This window comes from Ascaphus truei, chromosome 3 (assembly GCF_040206685.1).
Source record: "Ascaphus truei isolate aAscTru1 chromosome 3, aAscTru1.hap1, whole genome shotgun sequence".
Classification (NCBI taxonomy): Eukaryota; Metazoa; Chordata; class Amphibia; order Anura; family Ascaphidae; genus Ascaphus; species Ascaphus truei.
This window is the reverse complement of record NC_134485.1, coordinates 330,476,347-330,500,592: the sequence shown is the minus strand read 5'-3', so window position 1 is coordinate 330,500,592 and position 24,246 is coordinate 330,476,347. Positions and strand designations below refer to the sequence as shown.

The 24,246-nt window shown below is 48.2% G+C and overlaps 1 long non-coding RNA gene across 1 annotated transcript; it reads right to left on the bottom strand.

The window, feature by feature from the left end:
- Nucleotides 1–2,094: 2,094 nt before the first annotated feature.
- On the bottom strand, nt 2,095–24,187 carry LOC142489907 (uncharacterized). Its single transcript, XR_012799963.1, has 3 exons — nt 24,135–24,187; nt 2,397–2,501; nt 2,095–2,306 (listed from the first exon to the last, which is right to left on the bottom strand). It is a non-coding gene; the product is annotated as an uncharacterized LOC142489907 (long non-coding RNA).
- Nucleotides 24,188–24,246: the final 59 nt, after the last annotated feature.

Sequence of the window (24,246 nt, the reverse complement as noted above, 5' to 3'; positions counted from 1 at the left end):
AACAAACCTACTTTTCATCACTAATCAACACACACAAGTCTAACCCACACCGTCTCTTTTCTGTCTTTGACTCTCTACTCAGACCACCCTCAGCTGCCTCCTCTTCTTCCTCCATCTCACCCTAGGACTTTGCTGACTTTTTTAAGGAAAAGGTGGAGTCCATACGGCAGAACATCCCATCTGTTGCCTCCTCCCATCCCACAATGCTTCCCAACTCTCCTCCTGCCTTTCTTGACTCTTTTTCTGCTATCTCGGAGGAGGATGTATCACTGCTGATCTCCTCTTCTCCCTCTACCACTTGCCCTCTTGATCCCATTCCCTCCCATCTCCTAAAACCTCTTGCTCCTTCTATAATCCCTATGCTCACACAGATCTTTAACTCTTCCCTCTACTCTGGTACCTATCCTTCATCCTTCAAGCATGCAACCGTTATACAGTACCATTACTCAAAAACAGCAAGCTTGACCCTACCTGTCCTTCTAACTATTGACCTGTCTCCCTCCTGCCTTTTGCCTCCAAACTCCTTGAACGTCTTGTATTCTCTCGATTGCTACACTTTCTCAACACCTATTCTGTCCTAGACCCTCTACAATCTGGCTTCTGCACTGCTCACTCTACAGAAACAGCCCTCACTAAAATAACTGACGACCTCCACGCTGCCAAAGACAGAGATCATTACTCTGCTCATATTACTCGACCTCTCTGCAGCATTCGACACCGTGGACCACCCTCTTCTCCTTCACATTCTCCATACTCTTGGTATTCGGAACAAAGCTTTATCCTGGATCTCCTCTTACCTCTCCCATCGTACCTTCAGTGTCTCTTTTGCTAACACCTCCTCCTCCTCTATTGATCTCTCTGTGGGGGTACCCCAGGGCTCTGTCCTGGGACCCCTTCTCTTTTCTCTCTACACACTCTCTCTAGGTGACCTAATCACATCTTTTGGGTTTAAATATCATCTCTATGCTGACGACACACAAATTTACCTTTCAACCCCTGACCTTACACCTGCTATACAGACCAAAGTTTCTGAATGCCTCTCTGGAATATCATCCTGGATGGCCATCCGCCGACTGAAACTTAACATGGCAAAAACAGAGCTCCTTATACTTCCTCCCAAACCTGGCCCTACTACCTCCTTCCACATTGCTATTGGAAATATGATCATTCACCCAGTAGCCCAAGCACGCTGCCTAGGGGTCACACTTGATTCCTCTCTCTCATTCTCCTCTCATATTCAAAACGTTTCTAAAACTTGTTGCTTTTTCCTCCGCAATATCACAAAGATACGCCCTTTCCTCTGTTACTCAACTGCTAAAACTCTGACTCAGGCCCTCATTCTCTCACGTCTCGATTACTGCAACCTCCTGCTGTCCGGCCTTCCTACCTCTCACCTGTCTCCCCTACAATCTATCCTAAACGCTGCTGCCAGAATCACTCTACTCTTTCCTAAATCTGTCTCCGCATCTCCCCTCCTGAAATCCCTCTCCTGGCTTCCGATTAAATCACGTATCTCACACTCAATTCTCCTGCTCACTTTTAAAACTTTACATTCTTCTGCCCCTTCTTACATCTCAGCCCTAATTTCTCGCTATGCACCATCACGACTCTTGCGTTCTTCTCAAGGATGTCTTCTTTCTACCCCCTTTGTATCTAAAGCTCTCTCCCGCTTAAACCTTTCTCACTTTCTGCCCCACACCTCTGGAATGCCCTTCCCCTCAATACCCGACTAGCCCCCTCGCTATCCACCTTAAGACACATCTGCTTAAAGAAGCATATGAGTAGCACTGGATAATCATGGACACATGACACATAAAGCTTGGCCCCCTGCAGACGCACTTACTAGTATTCCCTCCTACTGTCTCTGTACGTTCTCCCTACCTACCAATTAGATTGTAAGCTCCTTGGAGCAGGGACGCCTTCCTTAATGTTACTTTTACAGTATGTCTGAAGCACTTATTCCCATGATTTGTTATTTATATTATTTGTTATTTATATGACCTGTATTACTACTGTGAAGCGCTATGTACATTTATGGCGCTATATAAATAAAGACATACAATACAATACAAAATACGCACAACTACTTGGCTTACAATAGCTTTCCATGATGTTCATAAATTACAACTGCAATGTATGAGCATGACCACATGCAGAATTAAGAGATGAGATGTGATTTCATGGTAAAGAGGTGAAGTGAGCGACTTGTACGAGTTCACTGATTAGTTGAATTCCTTGCTTCGTGAAAATGTTTCTATGCTCAAAGATGTTGGATAAATATTAGAAGCTTTGTATTAATCCCATTTCTAAAAAAAAAAGAAAAAAGTGTAAAAAATATATATTTCATTAAATCATCCAAGCAAACAAGATCCATGTTTTATAATAGAGAATTTCACCATTACATCCCTCTCTGCTTCTGTCACTGTTAAACCTTTCTTTCACAGTAGGTCTTTATGATAGTGCCATCTTGTGTTCCTCTTACTACCATGTCCTTGCTGTATCTATAATTTTTTTTAAAGAGAAATAATGAAAATGTATATAGAGCTGACACACTACACATAACATTTTGCAGGCACTAGTTCATACCATATACATGTTACAATTTTGGTGCCTGAAGCCCAGAGAGATTAAGGGACCCAAGGTCACAAGGAGCTGACGGTTGCCAGTGCACTTCTTAAAAAATACTGGAGACAATGGTGAAGGGTGAGACAAGCTCGAGACACACACACCCTTTCATGCTGTTCCCTCTCATTGGTTCCATGAAGATGAGAAGCCTTCACCCCAGCTGGGTAAAGTAATACATTTATTTAGGTGGCAATATGGATATCTAGGCCCCAGGTAGCTACAGTGACAATCAATGGATTCAAATGATAGTTTTCTAAAGCCCTCTTAATCCCATTTGGCTTGGGAGGGCGGGGGGGAAGAGATTTCAACAATTTAGTTTATGTATTGTTGTTGGGAGGGAAGATGCCTGGCAATATTGCACTTATACCTGGCATCTTCATTAGAATTTGGCTATCGCTGTGTCGGGGAACACGTCTTATACGGCGTGTTCCCTCCTTACCTGCTTCATCACAGACCTCTGCACTGGTTGCTGATCATGCGCAGCTCTTCTAGACGTGCCACGGAGCCTAGCTCCACCCCCGGATGCACTGGGCTTCTCTCACGCACAACGCACTCACGTGATGCAGTGCAACGCTCCCCAGCTGCGTGGCAACTATCCTGAGTAACCCTTTGTCTCCTGCAGCCTAGCCTCCGTACCGCCCCCAGCCTCATTGGTTCATGTGTGCTATTTAAGACTCTCACTTCCCTTCCTGCATTGCTGAGCATAACTCTTGTGACCTTGTGTTCCTGCGTTTGTTTTGCCGTGCTTGTGCCTTGCTGTGTTCTCTGTTGCTTTCCTGTGTACCGACCTGGCTTGACTTTAGGACCCCCTCTGGATAAAGACCCCGGCTTGACAATTGGACCACCTCTGGATAAGGGCACCGGCTTGTACCTGATTACCCGCACCTCTCCATCCCAGACATCGGCTTACGGACAATATACTACTCTCCTGGCTCCTACCCTAGACCACGGCACAACGGACTATGACGACCCCACTGGTTCCGCCCCCGGACTCCAGCAAGTACTCAGACTAATCCACTCTCTCCAACTCCGACCTGGCTACGCTGACTATCCACCCTCCAGGCGTGCTCCAACTGCTGTGGGTGCGCAGTCTTATACTTTCCCACCTCAATACCGTGGTCCCGCCTTGTTCGTGGTGAGTGCAAGCGTTACACGCTGTCCAGATTAGCATTTATCCCAGCATAAATTGGCTATATTAAATCCAGGGAATCTAACAGACATTACTGTCAGGTATATCCCTGGTCTCTGCACTCCCAGTTCTGCCGGCTTGCTACAGAGGCTGCTGATGTTGTGCTTGTAACGTTGCTGACTGCAAGACAGGATAGGAACCTGCAGGGCAGAGGTACACCGACCTTGGCCTGGGATCTGAGGCCTGGGATGCTGGGGTAGTCTAGTCCAATTCCGAGGTCGAGGCAGGCAGCAGTGGTCAGGGCAAGGGGTGGTCAGGTCCAGGCAGAGGTCAAGCACCAGCAGGCAATCACAGGGCTCAAGCAGGACAAGGTAGAGTACTTTGCACAAGCACTGACAGGGAGCAACTGCCTGCTATTTAAAGGGCAGAAGCAGCTGCTGGCAATGTGGGCCAGAGAGAGGCTGACTTCCTGTCAAGTATAAACCAACCTCACACTGATGATACCCATCAAGGTTGAAACATGTCTGTGGGTGTTTTGACTTGCTTTGCTAGTCCCATGCTGTGTGAATGGTGATGCATCATCTTAAATGGGCTGTCCCATTGGAAGTCCCGGGTAGAAGGAAAGGGGAGAGAGAAGCATTAGCCAGCCGCATTGTCTGCAGACAGCAAGTGCCAGGATAGGAGTCGACTTTGATATCTACCCAGGAGACCACCATCCCGGTCAAGTGCAGCAGCAGCAGCGGTACGGATTGGCGTGCCACCACCCCGTGACTCCCGAGTACGGACGCACCTACCCCAGATGGAGGGGATTCATCAATTGTCTAACACAGGACGGGTCTACCACTGCACACTAGCAGCAGGAACTCTAATAAGGCAAAGTTTATGTTTTTATTTTTTTAATCATTCAAGCACACATATTATTATTTGAGCACTATATATATTATCCTATGTACCATTGCATTTGCATTTTTATTGCCCATATTTATTTTCATTTATAAAGGTATTTGTATTCGTGCTTGTTTGCGCTTCTCTATATTTTTCTTTTGGAGGTATCCGATGAAGGTGCTGTTTGCTTCCAATACTCAATAAAAGACTGATTGCTTTCATACAAAAGCCCCTCTTGCCCTCATTGTCCGAGACCTCCTTCTAATGCTGTCTGGTCTGATCCCTCAGTGGCAGTGGTAATAGTGACTGTGTCCTAGCCCTCCCACAGATCTGGTTCCAGCACTATACCTCTGACGCAGGAGCGGCATGTGTGTTTTCTCTTCTACAGTATTTATTAGATAAACCTGCTCTTTTCCCGAGCTGAACCTCTACGTCTGACTCTAACTCTGAAGAGGTGCTGAACTGCCTCCTTGCACTTCATTTTCCGCGTTTACGAGAAATGTTTTCCACAGAATCTGAGGGGAAAAGTGCTTTTTGCAGAAGAGATGGAGGATTTCCGGAATCAGTGGCAGTAACTGACACGGCATCCTCCATGTTGCCGATAAAAAAAAACGGAGGGGGGTGCGTGCGTTAGTCGGTCACGTAATCAGAATCCCATGACGTTTTTAACACAGTTCTTCCCTGGAAGGCTTGCAATCCCACCAGCTGTTTCTAAGTGGCAAGCCTCCCGCAGAACAAAGGCAGAACGCCGCCCTGTCTCAAGCCATGATGGTTTGAGAAAGGGCAGCGTTCTGCCTTAAACATCACTTGTATATCAGATTTTAGCCCCTGAACAAAAAACCAAGATCTTGGATTGCACAAATTGAGACCAATGCCCCTGCACAGCAGTCTACTTTTTCAAGAATGTGGAGGACAGCACAAACTGTATTCAAACGGAAAAGTATCCCTATTTCTTTACTTTTGAAGATAAGTAACACATAGGGCACAGTATATTACTGCAATCATCAAGGGGTCTGTTGTGTCATTCTGTTGTACAGTAACATGTTTTGAAGTAAAAACTTCTTTCTATTTTTGCAACATATGTGGTTTCACTTTTTTTGTGTGCTGGAGTTACCATTATTTACTAGATATTGTATTTGGGGTGAAGGAGATATCCTGATTGTCGTCCACCAACCTTTTAATATATATTTTTTTCCATTTTCATTACATTTTTTTTCTGAAGCCAGGGTCACGTTTGGTGTGAATGGCTCCCGATAGCATTAACACAGTTCCATTTTAAATCACTCCAAGCCCTGTAATATTTCCTCCACTTTATTGGGAAAAGCAGCAGAACACAGATACTTGTGGATGGTATGTAGTGGTGATTATTAGTTAGAAACCGGTAAAAAGAGATGGCCTCACCATGGGGGATGAACAGAGAAGGGGTTCTTTACTCACTGTCTCCAGGGTGGAAAAGGAAGTGAAGGGCAGTGTGGGTAAAGGAATAGTCTAGGGGCAGACTATGTCTGAACAAACAGAAGGGGGGGCAGACTAGCCCATTCTGGTGAGGATCTCAGAAACTGCAGTAGCAGCTCACTGATTCCATGCTCGGGGGCAAGAAATGCAACATTGTTGCAAGTTATACAGGCACCGTATGTGTGTGCAAACTCCATGCAGCTGGGAATAAGATCTGACAGGCAGAAGCTGCAAAGGAGAGAGGGAGGTGAGTCAGAAATGTAGTTATTGTTCCATGACACTCCCCGTCTGGTATCTGTAGATACCACTATATAACAGACTATGTGGAACATATGTGCAATGCATAACAAAGATAACATCACATTCTCAACGATGCAAGAGTCCATGTCCACATAGCGATGTGACACCGGCCGGTATCACTGGTATCAAGGTCCCTTGGTCAAGGTTCTTTGGCAAAGGATGCAGGGTGGATGCACAGCTCCAGGTTTGCTGGTTGCACCACAATGTCTTTGTGTAAAGGTCTCTGGCACTGTTTCCTTTTAGCCTTGTGAGAGAACAGTCTTTTTGTCGCTGTAGTTTTACCCACAGAATGCATCCCCTTGTAGGTATGCCAGTCGTGGTAGCCTGTAGCTCTATCACCTGGCGTTTGGCAGAAGGAGATGGCTTTTGGCTCCTTGCGGAAGCGGAACAACACTCCTGGAAGACTGGTTGTCGAATCTAGTCCAGTAAAGAGGGCGTCGTTCAGGGAGACTCCCTGAAGCTGAATGCTGGGGCTGAACACTACCCGGATTTGATCGGGTTCCTGAGGGTGGTAGGCCCCAGATGATTGGAGGTACCGGCATTCTTCACCTTTCTTCATTAGAGGTGCTGGCTTTGCGTGGCCGGTAAGGAATATCTTCTGGATGAAGGCCACAAAGTTGTTTTTGGTCTCTGGTTCCCTTTTTAGGTCGCAGAGGTGCGAAGTGAACCTAGAGATGGCATGTTCTCCATTGTTTGGGAGGCGTCTTTTTGGTGAACAGAATGGTAGCGAGCTCACCCAGCTGCCCGGTCCGTCTTTACGAGCTCCTTGACTGTTAACCTCGGGAATCCTCTATCTTCCCTCAATGGTGTTTGTTTGTTGTCGTCCCTTGTCGTCTGGAACGCTGTGCACCATAGGTCATCGGTGCATTTCTCTTGCACGAGAACATCTCCGCATAGTTTGGTGAAACGCTTTTGTGTCTCTTTGTTGACTGCCCTCAGGAGGTTGTTCTCTCCTTGGACATGACGAAAAACAGATTATTTTCCCTGGCAAATACCTTTATGAAATGTCTCTGTGGCTGTCTCTTTTTAGACGTGTGAGAGGACAGTCTTTTTGACACTGTGGCTTCACCTGTAGGGCACAATCTTTTGTGGTTATGCCAGCCGTGACAGCTAGCTGCTTTATCGCTGGATACTCTGTGGAGAGGAACGACTGTACGTCCTAGCCGTGCCATTGCTCGCGAGAGGATCATCCGATTGTTTATTGTCTTTTGGATGACCCCTTTGTCGGTCTCCTTTGGGAGGTTACTTTCTTCCTCCGGTGGAGTCGACTCGTCATCCTTGGTTATCTGAACCACTAAGCATCCTAGGCCATTGTCGCATCCCCTCGATGTGAGGATGTCTTTGTTGATCTCAGGGGTATGACCTTGTCTTTTCTCTTCACTTGGCCCTTCGGTCACTTGGAGATGGCCAAGACATGGTTCAGAGAGAGATGTGTGTCCACATTCTATTACTACCGTTCTGCGGGCGTCGACATAGTCTCGTCCGTGCTCTTTGTCGGTGCACACGTTACCCACTATCACCCATCCTAGGTCAAGTCTTTGGGCATATGGCGCGTTGTGGGGTCCGTTAAGTTGTTTACGGACTTTATGTACCCTCATGATGTCCCTACCGGGCAGCAGCAAGATCTTGGCGCCTTGTTCTACCGGCAGGATGTAGTTGACTATTCCTCTGAGGTGCGGGTAATGGCGTGCCATGTCCGGTGTGGGAATCTCGTCCCTGTTTGTGGCCATGTGGCTGCACTCGATGAGTGTGGGGAGAGCTATCTTCACTCTGTTATCCACCGAACGTATGACGTAACCGCTTGCTCTTCTCCCTGTTGACTCAGTTGACCCTGCACAGGTTCTGAGGGTGTAGGGTGAAGCATTGTCCTGTGAGTTGAATAGGTTGAAGAACTCCGTCTTCGCCAATGATCTGTTGCTTTGGTCGTCGAGGATTGCATACATCCGAATAGCCTTCTCAGGTTGTCCCTTGGGGTGTACTGTGACAAGGCATATTTTGGAGCAGGATATTTTGTCACCTTCTTTTCCGCAAACCTCAGTGCGCTGAGATGTGACGGATGTTGACTCTCCTTCTTCTTTCTCCCCGCCATGCTCCGCTACGGAGGATGGGTTCTTGAGTTGGTGGAGTGTCAGCGGCTCTGGGTGCAACGCTGTCACGTGCTTGTCACTTTCGCACACTGTGCATTTGATCTCTTCTTTACAGTCCCTGGCTAGGTGAGTCATGGAACCGCAGCACTTGAAGCAAACTCCGAATTCTCCAAGTAACCTCTTGCGTTCCTCTAGGGACTTCATCCTGAACCCAAAGCACTTGTTGAGTGGGTGTGGCTTCTTGTGTATGGGACATTCCCTTTTTGGGTCCCTTGGTTCCTTGTCTCCGGCGACCGACTGATCGGGAGTAGTTTGGGTCGTGGGAGGCACGTCCGTCCTGCGGACCGAGATGGGTGTTTGGGTGTTACCATATCTCGTCGCTGATCTATCGTTCCTCAGACTGCTTGCACTGTATGTGGTTTGCGCACCTAAGATGAAACTGGGGTCGTTCCTTGTCCTGGCTGCTTCGCGAATGAAGCTCAAGAAAACTGAGAATGGGGGGTAGACGACTTGTTTCTCCCTTTTGTATTTGGAGCCTTGTGAAATCCATTTTTCTTGGAGGTTGAAGGGTAGCTTCTCCAGGATGGGTCTTACTCCACGAGCTGAGTCTAGGACGTTGAGACCTATTAAGGAATGGTCTTTCCTTGCGAACTCCAGTTCTTGCAGCAGGTCCCAAGCTCTCGTAACTTCGAGTAGTCTTTAGTTGTGATCTTGGGGAAGCTGTCGACTCTTTTGAAGAGCGAATCCTCGACTGCTTCGGGGCTGCCGTAGGACTCTTCTAGCCTTTCCCACACCAGGTCAAGACCTACTTGGGGTTGGTGGGTGTTTTCCGCCCGCAGTCTATTCGCGTGCTCTCTGGATTCGTTCCCCAAGAACTTGAATAGCAGGTTGAGCTCTTCCCTCGCTGAGAAGTCCAAGCTGTTGATTGCGTCTTTGAACGTGAACTTCCACGTCCGTTAGTTCTCAGGGCGATCGTCGAAGCTGGTGAGTCCTGCTTGCACCAGGTCACACCGGATCATGTACTTGACTATGTCTGTCAGGCCTGAGGCGTCGGCGTGTTTGTCCCGTTCTGAGGTAGTTGCTGGGAGGGTCCGTGCGGTAGCCTCTTCCTTGGCGTGAACGCGTGATGACTGCTGGTCGGTGTGAGGGGCTGTGTTTCCCCGTGTGGGTGTACCTGGATGGCGAGCCCGTTGTAGTGCATCCGTGTGCGCGCTGGCGTGTGGATCACTGTTGCGGCTGTGGCTATCCCAGGCAGCATGTGCCATTGACGGAGCAGCGTCTTCTCCTCGTGGACCTAGCAAGTCTTTGGTGTCTGTGATGTCACTCCCTCCATGTTGAGATGGTGCGCTGGTGTTTACGCTGAAGAGGCTCCTTACGTAGTCTTTAGTGCATTGGGCGGGATCCTCTGAGGCTATCCGTCTGTACGGTAGCTCCCCGCCGTCCTGTCTCGCAGCTGCTTCTAGGACTTCGGCATGGGCTAGGGCGGCAGCGGCTTCCTTCTCTTGGTTTAGGGCCTCCAGGTTGACGTCCACCTCTGCCTTTTTCCGTGCAGCGGTGGTAGCGGCTGTCTGCTCCTCCTCTTCCAAGCGGGCCCTTTCTAGTTTCATGACTGCCTCTTTCTGAGCGTATGCGGCCCTGGCACGTGCGGCCTCTGCGGTGGCTTGTGCCTTGGTGGCGTTTGCGCTTGCGCTTGACGCGTGGGATTGCGCTGATCTTGCTGACCTTGAAGAATGCCTGGATGTGCTTGAGCGCTGTGATGCGGTTTCCAGCAAAAGGTCTTTCCTCTTACTCTCGGCTTCCGTGATAGAGGTTCGCACGCGGCTGTCACGTGTCAAGTCAATGTTATGCTGTAGGTCCCTTTCTGCAGGCTTTCGCCGGTGTTAGCCCTGGCCAAGTAAGTGACGTATGCCTCTGACAGCTCTTGGTAGCGTGCGTGATCTATCTTTAATTGAGTTATTGCCTGCTCGAGCTGTTGTACAGAATTGCCAGCGCCGGCGACATTGCGTATCCCAAGTGTGGTTGTTTCCCAGGCCAACTCTAATTTAGGGCGGTGCGCTTCAATGTCAGTCTCATATTTTTCGCAGGCCTTTTGTGTCAGTGTGACTGTCCATTTGGGCCTTGCCTCTGCCTGCGCCTGTTGCAGTTGCGCAGCGGTCTCTGTGTCTGAGTGATCGCTTTCCTGCGTGATGTCTGGTGAGGCTCTGAGTTCTGCCATGCTGTAGGTGTGTGTAGGCCTTTTGCCAGTGCGTGTGGCTTGCGGTCTTTTACCTTGTCAGCGATGGGCGTCTGTCTCAGATTATGCCGAGCGGTGTCCTGCAGCGTGCAGCGTAGGGGTAGCTGTACTCACAGGTGTCCGGTGGCTCTGACCCGTGTCCTGGCGGGTGTCCGGTGGCGTGGCCCTTGATGGCGCTGGCCGTGGGGACGTGCACAGGGGTAGGTGAGATGGTGGATCCTCACTATGGGGCTGTGCAGAGGGTGAACTCAGACAGAGAAAGGCATAGGTTTGCGTGTAAGCTGTACTGTCGGTTTGCAAGGCTGCTGCCTTGTGTGCAAGGTAGTTTGCTTGTCTGTAAGGCTGCAGGCTGTGTGCAGTTTGCTGTGTAAGCTGCTTGCTTGTACTGCTGTAGAGGCTGCTCTGTATTAGCTGTGTAAGCTGCTTGCTTGTACTTTAGCATAAAGGCTGTGGGTAGCAGCTCCTCTGTGTGTGTCCCCAAGGCACACGGTCCTCTTTTTACTTTTCTGAAGCCAGGGTCACGTTTGGTGTGAATGGCTCCCGATAGCATTAACACAGTTCCCTTTTAAATCACTCCAAGCCCTGTAATATTTCCTCCACTTTATTGGGAAAAGCAGCAGAACACAGATACTTGTGGATGGTATGTAGTGGTGATTATTAGTTAGAAACCGGTAAAAAGAGATGGCCTCACCATGGGGGATGAACAGAGAAGGGGTTCTTTACTCACTGTCTCCAGGGTGGAAAAGGAAGTGAAGGGCAGTGTGGGTAAAGGAATAGTCTAGGGGCAGACTATGTCTGAACAAACAGGAGGGGGGGGCAGACTAGCCCATTCTGGTGAGGATCTCAGAAACTGCAGTAGCAGCTCACTGATTCCATGCTCGGGGGGGCAAGAAATGCAACATTGTTGCAAGTTACACAGGCACCATATGTGTGTGCAAACTCCATGCAGCTGGGAATAAGATCTGACAGGCAGAAGCTGCAAAGGAGAGAGGGGGGTGAGTCAGAAATGTAGTTATTGTTCCATGACAATTTTTGTGCCCCCGCTTTGGATTTCCTTTCAGTAATATTCTGTAATACTGTTCAAAACAGTTATACTCAAGAGTAATTTGCTAAATTGACCTGGTCTGTATAGGAACTGCTCCTTGTTGGGAGTGACTAACTCATATGACTGATACTTGCCTGGCCTGAGGCTTGTTGTGTCACATTTCACTGCTGCAGCCAAAACAGCAAAAAGGATGTTTCTTAATCCTTTTTACCCACAAGAAATCTATTTTTAAATATTCATCAATTTACCAGCAGTCAGTGTAACTGAAGTTCCTCTTTTGAAAATGAAGTACAAATCCAATGACTATTAAATGATGTATTTACAATTACCAGAAATTTTTATCATTTAAAAATGTCAAAGGTAACACTGTCTGCTCAGTTTAATGTCATTTCCCAGAACCCCTGGCTGCAGTGGAAGCACTGTATGATAAGAGATATGGTGAAAAGCAGAGCTGCTGACTTGCCTGAGATGTGAATGTGCTCACAGGTGATATTTAAGTAATAATCCCTGAAGAACAGGGCATTACTGGCCAATAATGCCCTGGCTGGAAGAGTTGAAGGCCTGAGACGAAGCCGAGGGACTTTAACCCAGCCAGGTCATTATTGGCCAGTAATGCCCTGTTCTGGGGGGGATTATTACTGTTATAGGCTAAATGTCAGCTTTTTTTTTTTTTTTTAAACATTTTTAATAAAAAAGATAGACACTTCTGTAGTCATGTTGATTTTTTTTATCAACATGATCGTCTACATTCTTTTGCTTTTACTGCACGTGTTTATTAAAATTAAATTGTGCATACACACAGCCCCCTCTATATACACACACTCTGCAGCCCCCCCTCCACACACACACACACACACACACACACACACACACACACACACACACACACACACACACACACACACTTTGCAACCCCCTCCTTATACACACACACTCTGCAGCCCCCATCCCCACTCTGCAGCCCTTCTCTACCCAGTACACACAAAACACACACTGCAGTCCCCCTGTAAACCCACAAAACGGCAGACACACACACAAAACACACTCTGCAGCCCTCCTACACCCACAAAACAACTGCAGACACACACAACAACAAAACAGACTTCTGCCCCCCCTCTACACCCACAAAACACACACCAACAAAACAGTGCTGCGTCCCTCTACACCCACAACACACACCAGCCCCCCCTATACACACGCTGCTGCCCCCTGAAAACCCACAAAACTGCAGAAACACAGACACCAACAAGATACTGCTGCCCCTCTCCACCCACAAACACACACTGCAGCCCCCTGTAAACCCACACACTGCAGACACACACACACACACACACCAACAAAACACACTCTGCAGACCCCCTCTACACCCACCAACAAAATACTCTGTAGCCCTCCTCCACCCTCTACATACACTGCAGATACACACACAACAACAAAACACTCTGCTGTCCCCCTCTAGACCCACAAAACACAACAGACACACAAACATTTCTCATCACTCTCCTGTGTGGAGCTCTCTGCAGGCAGGGTGGGGGAGGAGTCAGTGCCTTGCTGTTTCCGCCTGTCCAATCAGCTCCCCTGACTGAGAGCTCCTCTCACTCTGTGTGAATGAGAACTGAAAGTGGATTGGCTGAAAAACTTGGCAGGGTGCCAAACATTCCAGGCCATTACTGACTGGATAATGCTCGCATTTCCTGGAACCAGGGTCACGAATGATGTGTGAATGATTCCAGTAAGCTCAACTCATGTCCTCCCTCTTCCAAAGCATGACAAGTCCTTAATGTCTTTCTTAATTTTATTGCTGGATTAGAAAACACAGGAACTTGTGGGTGTAATGTAGGTAGAGAGTGCTTCTCTATGTGGGATGCTTCTGTGAGGTTAGACTATGGTAAGAGAGAAAGGCCTTACCAGGGGTGGATGCAGACAGGTCTGTACTCACTGTAATCTAGGGTGGAAAAGAAAGTGAGGGGCAGGGGTCACACTAAAGGTTGAGTGGGACTGCACTAACTGTCAGCAAAAGACAGGGGAGAACATGGGAAAGTCCATTAACTGGGAGGACTGGAGAAGCTGCAGTAGCAGTTCACTGATTATGTGCTCAGAGGCAAAAAATGCAACATTGTTGCATGTTACACAGGCACAGTGTGTGTATGTGGAGCCAATGCCTGCAGCTGAACTTAAGGAGCTGACAAGCAGAAGGGGGGTCGGGCAGGAATGTGATTCTTGTTCCATGACACTCCCCGTCTGGTATCTGGAGATACCACTATATAACTGGAATATGTGGAACATATGTGCAATGCATAACAAAGATAACATCACATTCTCAAACAATGCAAGAGTCCATGTCCACATAGCGATGTGACACCGGCCGGTATCACTGGTATCAAGGTCCCTTGGCCAAGGTTCTTTGGCAAAGGATGCAGGGTGGATGCACAGCTCCAGGTTTGCTGGTTGCACCACAATGTCTTTGTATAAAAGTCTCTGGCACTGTTTCCTTTTAGTCTTGTGAGAGAACAGTCCTTTTGTCTCTGTAGTTTCACCCACAGAGTGTATCCCCTTGTAGGTATACCAGCCGTGGCAGCCTGTTGCTCTATCACCTGGCGTTTGGCAGAAGGAGAGGGCTTTTGGCTCCTTGTGGGAGCGGATTACTGTCCCTGGAAAACTGGTTGTCGAATGTAATCCAATAAAGGGGGCGTCGTTCAGGGAGACTCCCTGAAGCTGAGCGCTGGGGTTGAACATTACCCGGATTTGATCGGGTACCGGAGGGTGGTAGGCCCCAGGTGATTGGAGGTACCGACATTCTTTGCCTTCCTCCATTAGAGGTGCTGGCTTTGCGTGGCCGGTAAAGAATATCTTCTGGATGAAGACCACAAAGTTGTTTTTGGTCTCTGGTTCCCTTTGTGGGCCGCAGAGGTGCGAGGTGAACCTAGAGATGGCATGTTCTCCATTGTTTGGGAAGCGCCTCCTTGGTGAACGGAATGGTAGCGGAGTCACCCGACTGCTTAGTCCGTCTTTAGAGAGCTCCTTGACAGTTAACCTCGGGAATCCTCTATCTTCCCTCGAGGGTGTTTGTTTGTCATCGTTCCTTGTTGTCTGGAACGCTGTGCACCGTAGTTCATCGGTACATTTCTCTTGCACGAGAACATCTCCGCGTAGTTTGGTGAAACGCTTTTGTGTTTCTTCGTTGACTGCCATCGGGAGGTTGTTTTCTCCCTGGACATGACGAAGAACAGTCTCTTTTGTCCTTGTAAATCCTTTTGGGAAATGTCTCTGCAATTGTCCCCTCTTACGTGTTTGAACGAACAGTCCTTTTGACACTGTGGCTTCGCCTGTGGGGCGCAATCTTTTGCGGCTATGCCAGCCGTGGCAATTGGTTGCTCTGTTGCTTGATACTCTGTGGAGAGGAACAACTGTACGTCTTAATTGTGCCCTTGCTCGCGGGAGTATTGTCTGATTGTTTGTTGTTTTTAGGACGATCCCTTTGTCGGTCACCTTTGGGAGGTTCCTCTCTTCCTTCGGTGGAGTCGACTCATCATCCTTGGCTGTCTGGACTGCTGAGCATCCTAAGCCATTGTCGCATCCCATCGGCGTGAGGATGTCTTTGTTGGTCTCAGGGGTATGACCTTGTCTTTCCTCTTCACTTGGCCCTTCGGTCACTTGGAGATGGCCAAGACATGGTTCAGAGAGAGATGTGTGTCCACATTCTGTCACCTCCGTTCTGCGGGCATCAACGTAGTCTTGCCCGTGCTCTCTGTTAGTGTACGAGTTGCCCACTATCACCCATCCTAGGTCGAGTCTTTGGGCGTATGGCGCGTTGTGGGGTCCGTTGTGCTGTTTACGGACTTTATGTACCCTCATGATGTCCCTACCGAGCAGCAGCAGGATCTTGGCGTCTTGTTCCACCGGCCGGATGTGGTTGGCTATTCCTTTGAGGTGGGGGTAATGGAGTGCCACGTCTGGTGTGGGTATCTCGTCCCTGTTTGTGGCCATGTGGTTGCACTCGATGAGTGTGGGAAGGGGCATGTTCACTTTGCCGTCTATTGAGCATATGGTGTAGCCATTCACTCTTCTCCCTGTGGTCTCCATTTGCCCTGCGCACGTTCTGAGAGTGTAAGGAGAAGCACCATCTTGTATGTTAAACATGTCGAAGAACTCTGACCTGACCAGTGATCGGTTGCTCTGGTCGTCGAGGATTGCGTACATCCGAATAGCCTTCTCAGGTTGTCCCTGGGGGTGCACTGCGACAAGGCATATTTTGGAGCAGGACATTTTGTCACCTTCTTTTCCGCAAACTTCAGTGCGCTGAGATGTGACGGATGTTGACTCTCCTTCTTCTTTCTCCCCGCCATGCTCCGCTATGGAGGATGGGTTCTTGAGTTGGTGGAGTGTCATCGCCTCTGGGTGTAACGCTGTCACGTGCTTGTCACTCTCGCACACTGTGCATTTGATCTCTTCCTTACAGTCCCTCGCTAGATGGGTCGTGGAACCGCAGCACTTGAAGCAAACTCCGAATTCTCCAAGTAACCTCTTGCGTTCCTCTAGGGACTTCATCCTGAACCCAAAGCACTTGTTGAGTGGGTGTGGCTTCTTGTGTATGGGACATTCCCTGTTTGGGTCCCTTGGTTCCTTGTCTCCGGCGACCGACTGATCGGGAGTAGTTTGGGCCGTGGGAGGCACGTCCGTCCTGCGGGCCGAGATGGGTGTTTGGGGGTTACCATATCTCGTCGCTGGTCTCTCGTTCTTCGGGCTGCTTGCACTGTATGTGGTTTGCGCACCTAAGATGAAACTGGGATCGTTTCTTGTCTTTGCCGCTTCGCAGATGAAGCTCACGAAGAATGAGAATGGGGGGAAGACAACCTGCTTCTCCCTTTTGTATTTGGAACCTTGTGAAAGCCACCTTTCTTGGAGGTTGAAGGGTAGCTTCTCCAGGATGGGTCTCACTCCACGAGCTGAATCTAGGGCGTTGAGACCTATTAAGGAATGGTCTTTCCTTGCGGACTCCAGTTCTTGCAGCAGGTCTCCAAGATCTCGTAACTTCGAGTAGTCTTTACTTGTGATCTTGGGGAAGCTCTCGATTCTTTTGAAGAGCGAATCCTCGACTGCTTCAGGGCTGCCATAGGTCTCTTCTAGCCTTTCCCACACTAGGTCAAGACCTACTTGGGGTTGATGCGCGTTTGCCGTCCGAAGTCTCTGCGCTTGCTCCCTGGATACGTTCCCCAGGAACTTGACTAACAGGTTGAGCTCTTCCCTTGCTGAGAAGTCCAAGCTGTCGATTGCGTCTTTGAACGTGAACTTCCACGTCCGGTAGTTCTCAGGGCGGTCGTCGAAGCTGATGAGTCCTGCGTGCACCAAGTCGCGCCGGATCATGTACTTGGCTATGTCTGTCAGACCTGAGACGTCGGCGCGTTTGCCCCGTTCTGAGGTAGTTGCTGGGACGGTCCGTGCGGTCGCCTCTTCCTTTGCGTGAACGCGTGATGGCTGCTGGCCAGTGTGAGGGGCTGTTTTCTCCCGCGTGGGTGTACCTGGATTACGAGCCTGTTGTGGTGCATCCGTGTGCGCTCTGGCGTGTGGATCACTGTTGCGGCTGTGGCTATCCCAGGCAGCGTGTGCCATTGACGGAGCAACGTCTTCTCCTCGTGGTCCTAGCGAGTCTTCGTTGTCTGTGGTGTCGCTCCCTCCGTGTTGAGATGGTGCGCTGGTGTTTACACTGAAGAGGCTCCTTACGTAGTCTTCAGTGCGTTGGGCTGGATCCTCTGAGGCTATCCGTCTGTACGGTAGCTCCCCGCCGTCCTGTCTCGCAGCTGCTTCCAGGACTTCGGCTTGGGCTATGGCGGCAGCGGCTTCCTTCTCTTGATTGAGTGCCTCTAGATCCGCGTCTAATTTGGCTCTTTCTGCCCTTACGGCTGCCTCTCTTCGACCATATTCGGCCCTGGCACGTGCGGCCTCTGCGGTGGCTCGCGCCTTGGTAGCGCTCGCGCTTGCGCTAGACGCGTGAGATTGCACTGATCTTGCTGACCTTGATGAGTGTCTGGATATGCTTGTGCGCTGCGATGCAGTTTCCAGCAAAAGGTCTTTTCTCTGGTCTTCGGCCTCAGTAATAGTGGTCTGCACGAAGCCGTCACGCTCCAGGTCAGTTGCCTCCTGCTGGTCGCGTTCGCTGAGGCTTTCCTCTGTGTTAATTCTTTTTAGGTAGGCGAGATATGTTTGTGACAGCATTTGGTAACGTTTGTGACTTGACCTCAATTGGGCTATAGCTTGCCTAATTTGTTTCTCCTGATCACTAGTGCTTGCAACGTTACATATTTCACGACCAGTGTCCTCCCAGGCCTTCTCTAACCTTTCGCGGTGTGCTTCAATGTCGTTCTCATATTTCTCGCGGGCCTTTTGTGTCAGTGTGACTGCCCGTTTAGGCCTTGCGCCTGCCTGCGCCTGTTGCAGTTGCGCAGCGGTCTCTGTGTTTGAGAGATCGCTTTCCTGCGTGATGTCTGGTGAGGCTCTGAGTTCCGCCATGCTGTAGGTGTGTGTAGGCCTTTGCCAGTGCGTGTGGCGTGCGGTCTTTTACCTTTTCAGCGATGGGCGTCTGTCTCAGATGATGCCGAGCGGTGTCCTGCAGCGTGCAGCGTTGGGGTAGCTGTACTTACAGGTGTCCGTTGGCTCCTCACTGTGGGGCTGAGCAGCGGGTGGACTCAGACAGAGAAAAAGGCAATTAGGTTTGTGTGTACAGTCTGTTTGCAAAGCTGCTGCCTTGTGTGCAGGGTTGCTCGTGCAGTGTAAGCTGCTTGCTTCTCTGTAAGGTTGCAGGCTGTGTGCAGTTTGCTGTATAAAGCTTGCTGCCCTGTCTGGCAGAGTGAAGCTGCTGCTTGTCCTGGGGTGCAGAGACTATTCTGTTTAGCATAAAGTCTTTGAGTAGTAGCTCCTGTGTGATTCCCTAACACAGGTCTTTGTTTTACTGTTCTGTTTAAACTGCTGCTTGTTTTTGCAGAAAGCTGTAGCAGTTTGCTGTATAGCTGTGTAGAGCTGCACTTTTGTAGCATGAAGGCTGTGAGTGATAGCTTCTGCGTAGACCTCTAATACACGGTCTCTCTCTTACTTTCCTGGAACCAGGGTCACGAATGATGTGTGAATGATTCCAGTAAGCTCAACTCATGTCCTCCCTCTTCCAAAGCATGACAAGTCCTTAATGTCTTTCTTAATTTTATTGCTGGATTAGAAAACACAGGAACTTGTGGGTGTAATGTAGGTAGAGAGTGCTTCTCTATGTGGGATGCTTCTGTGAGGTTAGACTATGGTAAGAGAGAAAGGCCTTACCAGGGGTGGATGCAGACAGGTCTGTACTCACTGTAATCTAGGGTGGAAAAGAAAGTGAGGGGCAGGGGTCACACTAAAGGTTGAGTGGGACTGCACTAACTGTCAGCAAAAGACAGGGGAGAACATGGGAAAGTCCATTAACTGGGAGGACTGGAGAAGCTGCAGTAGCAGTTCACTGATTATGTGCTCAGAGGCAAAAAATGCAACATTGTTGCATGTTACACAGGCACAGTGTGTGTATGTGGAGCCAATGCCTGCAGCTGAACTTAAGGAGCTGACAAGCAGAAGGGGGGTCGGGCAGGAATGTGATTCTTGTTCCATGACATCGCAATTTCTAACCAATCAGTGTGAAGGGATTTCAATAACGCCTGGAATTTACCAGCTTTAGCCTATAATTGTTATCAAATGTCATAAGTAAATTTCTAGTTTGCTATTATTCTTTAAACTACAAATCAACAGTTTTTTTGCTGCATTTTATTTATAATTTAAATTGTAATTTTTAAATCTCACTGTCACGTACGGCACACCTGTGACCACATGACCTGTATATTGGGACAATGGTTAATACACAGCTCTCTAGCTGGCCCACTTTTTACCTTCCCCAGAGGTCCCTCAAATTAACAATAACTCCCCTCAATCTGTGCCCATATACCAATATTCTTGACCAGCACACATGTTAGCATGTGACTTAACCAGGGTTAAAACACATGGCTACCCTAACCAACTCGCCTGTCTGCTGCTCAAGGTGCTTTCAATTAGTTAATATTTACTTCCCACAGGCAATCATATCTACTCGCTTCCACCACCCAACAAATATGCAAATAAAATCTCTATGTATCTGCCAGGGTCTAAGGTCCCTGCGTATTAACAAAAAAACTATGCACTTAGCACACACACAAATCTGTTGTAGCAAAATGTGTCCAAAAAATGTAAGTTACTCTCTACAAAGTGTGCAACAGTTCATTCAGAGCCCAAAGCATTAGGCTGTGCTTATAGTGCCTTGCGACGGCGACCAACATTTTTGAAGGCGGGTAAATTTGATTTTTTTAGACAGTCGCCACATGTGACTGTCTCTAAACCAATCAAATTGCGCGGCCCGCCCCTTTTAGTGACGTCACTGGCCTTGTCGCTAAATTGCTAAAAATCAAATTACAACTTTCGCCAGTGGCGACGGCATCGGTCGCGTCGCCGTCGCTGGCACTATAAGCGCGGCCTAATTTATCAAAGATTTTTTTAATATGTATGTGAAAATACAATGCTTTAAATTACAGGGAAAAAAAGATCATTGCAAGAACATACAGTTACAATAAATGCAGAAGTTTCTTAAAATAAAAGGATAAAACATACGTAGAAATTCCTATACTTTACCACGTCATAGGCTTTTCCCAGAGAGGTAACTGGGGTAGGAAAGATGAAGACTCAAGTGTCTTATCTCAAAACATACCTCTTGTTGAAGTCTAAGTTTAATAATAATAATAATAATAATTTGTCCTTGTACAGCGCTGCAAGTTTTTTTACGTAGCGCTTTACAGAGATATTATGTACTATTCTTGTCCCACTGAAGCAACATGAGCCCACTGTGATGGTGAGGGGGTATAAAAAAGGGGGGTCCTCCGGCGCGTTGCTCTGCTTGTGGCTCCACGGCTTTTAAAGCATATAAGTGAGGGAGAGAAGAGAGGGGACCACAATAAGGGACCAACACAGTGATTATACACAGCTCTTCGTTTGATTAGGGAGGGGGGGAGGGAGTGGGGGTGTTAGGAGATCAATGAAGATTAAAAGGTAATGCTGAATGAAAGGAGACACACTTACATCAAAATATCTAATATCTTGGATTCTTCTACTCTTCTCCTTATATAGCTGTGTTTTGTTGAGGGTGAGGAAAAACCTCCTGGTATCCTCCTTAGCAAAAAAATATAAAGGGAAAAAAATAGTGCAATAAAATTTATTAACAATAGAAAAAAAGAGATTGAACACTTACAAGCGGCCGATAATTTCAGGCATAGAGAGGAGATGCTGCCAGACTCCACAACAGATCCCTTCCTGGGTTGGGATGGTTTGTCCTGGCTGTTTCCCTGTTGGCAGATGGTTGCTGTGTTGATCTTCACTTCGGGTGGCTAGGGTTGAGAGTTTCCAAAAGCCCGTGCACAGGCTATGTCCTCCTCAAAACGGCCTGTCCCTCAGCATACACAGATTACAGCTCCCTGCTCCGGTGCGCGTGCGCATGCGCAGACGGCGGGATCGCCGAGCCAAAGAATACAGGGGAATCAAGTCCTCACTACGGTGGCTTGTAATGGCCAAAAAATGACCCCCCTTTTTTCTACCAGTATCCATACAGAGGTTGGTGAATCACCTCTGAGAGACTCAGGCTGCGGAACTGCATTGTGCCAAGGACAGGAGCCATATACTGAACAGTAGGATAACTCTTTTTTGGCGCAACTTTTCTCTCTCTCTATCGTGATGGTGAGGGGGTAACCAGGCCATTAATAAAGGTATTATGTCCGACTGGTTACCTCTGAGCCATATTTTGGGGTTTTAGTGTCAGGTCAGGCACAAGGCTCTGGTCAAAATCCTGCTCTGGAAACGGTTTTGCGACTCACCTCTAGGACTCCCTGCTTCAGCACAGACCAGAAAGGTAAGCGCGACATAGGGGTGTAAAGTATCCCCCGAACGGTACCGGGGTCCCCCCAGTAACAGAGGGATCTCCAGTTCAATGCCCGGTTACCCAGAACCAGTATAGAGGTTCTGGGGGTACTCCAACCATATATGAGGTTGCAAGGGTTTTTAAGAAACCTAAGTCCGGTCTTCAGTTAGATAGAGAAAACAGCCGTGAAACTGAAGCTGCACGTTTTTTCATTCTACCCAAAGTACTTAGAAAAAATATGTGAAAAGTATATTTTATTACATGGTGTTTTAATGGTATATATGCTTATGCACAGTATTATGAGCTTGGGACTTCCAGGTCCATTGTTCAGAGAGACCAGGTGGTTACCAAGCTTGGTGCCACCAAGTCTGCTCGGGTCCCGGCCATGAAAGCCTCAGAGGTTGCCAAGGTGTTAAAGCCATTTTGGCAGCGCAGTTAGCCTCAAGTACTCATGTCCTGGGATGAATGGAAGTCATCGGACCACCATTTGCACAGCCCAGACTTTGAGGAGCCTAACTCCGCAGGTGGCTTCGGACTGACAAGTGGCAGAGGTGCCAGGTTGGCGCATGCCCTTGTCAGAATCCGAATCCATGCTTGCCCGGCTTGGATAGACTGGCAACGCTCTGATAGGCTGGTAGGATTCTTCCCACACTCAGATTGGCTGGAGTATTTCATGAATGAACTCTGAAATACTATAAGAAACACTCAGCCAATCCGTGCGCGAGATTCACACAGATTCTAAGCACCAAAACAGCAGCGGCAAATTCGAAATCACCAAAAGATGCTCTGAGAGAAATACCAGCGAGCCGGCTTCAGAAATTTCAAGGTGAGAAATTTTCTAAGTCTCACTTTTCGGGGCCAAGTTCTGAAAAGAGAACGTAGAGGTCGCGGCTGGCATTGCAAGACGAAAAGAGTATCAGGACGTTTGATACTATGTCCCGGTCAAAGGATTTCGGCATCTCTGGAGCGGATACAGCGGTGGCGTCAGGAACTTCATGCCAATTTTCTTCTGTATTTTTGTAATCCACTGTGTGTATGTCTATTTCTATGGAATAAATGACAATTTGTTTTACTACCTTGTTTTGCTCAGTGAATGATCCCGGTAAAAAGGTGTAAATACCTGGTCTCCCGTGACACCCACCCCTGTCGTAATTCAGCTTGGGCTGACATTTATGACTTAAGCAAAAAAAATCTTGACTAAATATATGAAAGAGCTCATATCTTAATTTCTCTAATACTTAAGACACATCCGAGTCACATCAATACATTCAGGCGAGTTTGCTGAATATAACCATACTAATTTTGACTGGCGTGAGTTGAGTGACAAATGGCTGTCCCTTGCCACCTACTAAACCTCGTGTTTGGCCTTATTGCATTCGTCTCCTTGAAGTGATTACAAATATCTCACCGTTATACTTGAGAATAGGTGTCAGGTCCAGGATTCCATATCTTTTGAACGGTAGGGTTAGTCACACCCCTTGGCATTCTGTAGAACCCTTCACTTTGAAAGTCTCTTTACAAGTGTACTGTTTACTTGAGTGCCAGAAGAGTGCCATAATTTAACCCCATCTCTGGCCAAACAAATGCCCTTATTTCTAGATTATATCAATCCAATAAAAAACATTAAAAGAAAAGTACGTGTGTGCCGAGCACACACATTTGAAGGGAAACATCTTTATGTTTTGTCACAGAAATTGTATTTGTGATGGTGATGTTTTTAATTAAAAATTAAAACAATTTCAGTGACAAAATGCAAATAAGTTTGACTTAGAATGCGCGTGCGCGGCACACACCGTTTTACCTAATTGCACAACTGTGAATTCCTTGTGTGTGTGTGTCTCTGTCTCCATGTGTGTGTCTCTGTGTATGTCTGTGTGCTCCGCCTGTGCTGCGCCAAACCATCGGCGGCACCTTGTGCGCAGGCGCACCGAGCCTTCGGCGGCACCTACAGCGCACACGTGGGCACCTGAGCCATTAGCAACGGCTCCTGCGGATGCGCGCCGAGCGCGGGATGCCTCTTCGGCCAGCAGTGACGTCACTTTCGGGACTGCACTTCCGTCACCAACAAGCCAATTTACCCCAAGGGAAATTTTCATATGATAGGTGCCAGCATAGAAGTATCACTTCAAAACGAGTTCTTTGTATTTTTTTTGTCAAACTGTAGCCATATTAACCCCTGAAGAACCATGTTGATTAAAATAATTAATATTCCCTGCCATTACTAAACTCACCTCCACCCAAAGAAGAAATGTTCAGGTGGCACGATACTAACATTGTATTGTATAACATGAAGACTTGGGGGGGAGGTGCACCAGCTTCCCATCAGATTAACCCCATAACTGTGGAAGGAGACGACAATGCATTGCAAAGCAGACAAGGGGTTAATCTGGAGTATTCCAAATAACAGTCAACGGTTTGTCCATTACCAGAGCGCCGCCCGATGGGAGACCATCAAATCTGTTCGCAGCCTGTAAAAATCCCTCCCAGTTCCCCTCCCCCTCCCAGTTCCCCTCCCCCTCCCAGTTCCCCTCCCCCTCC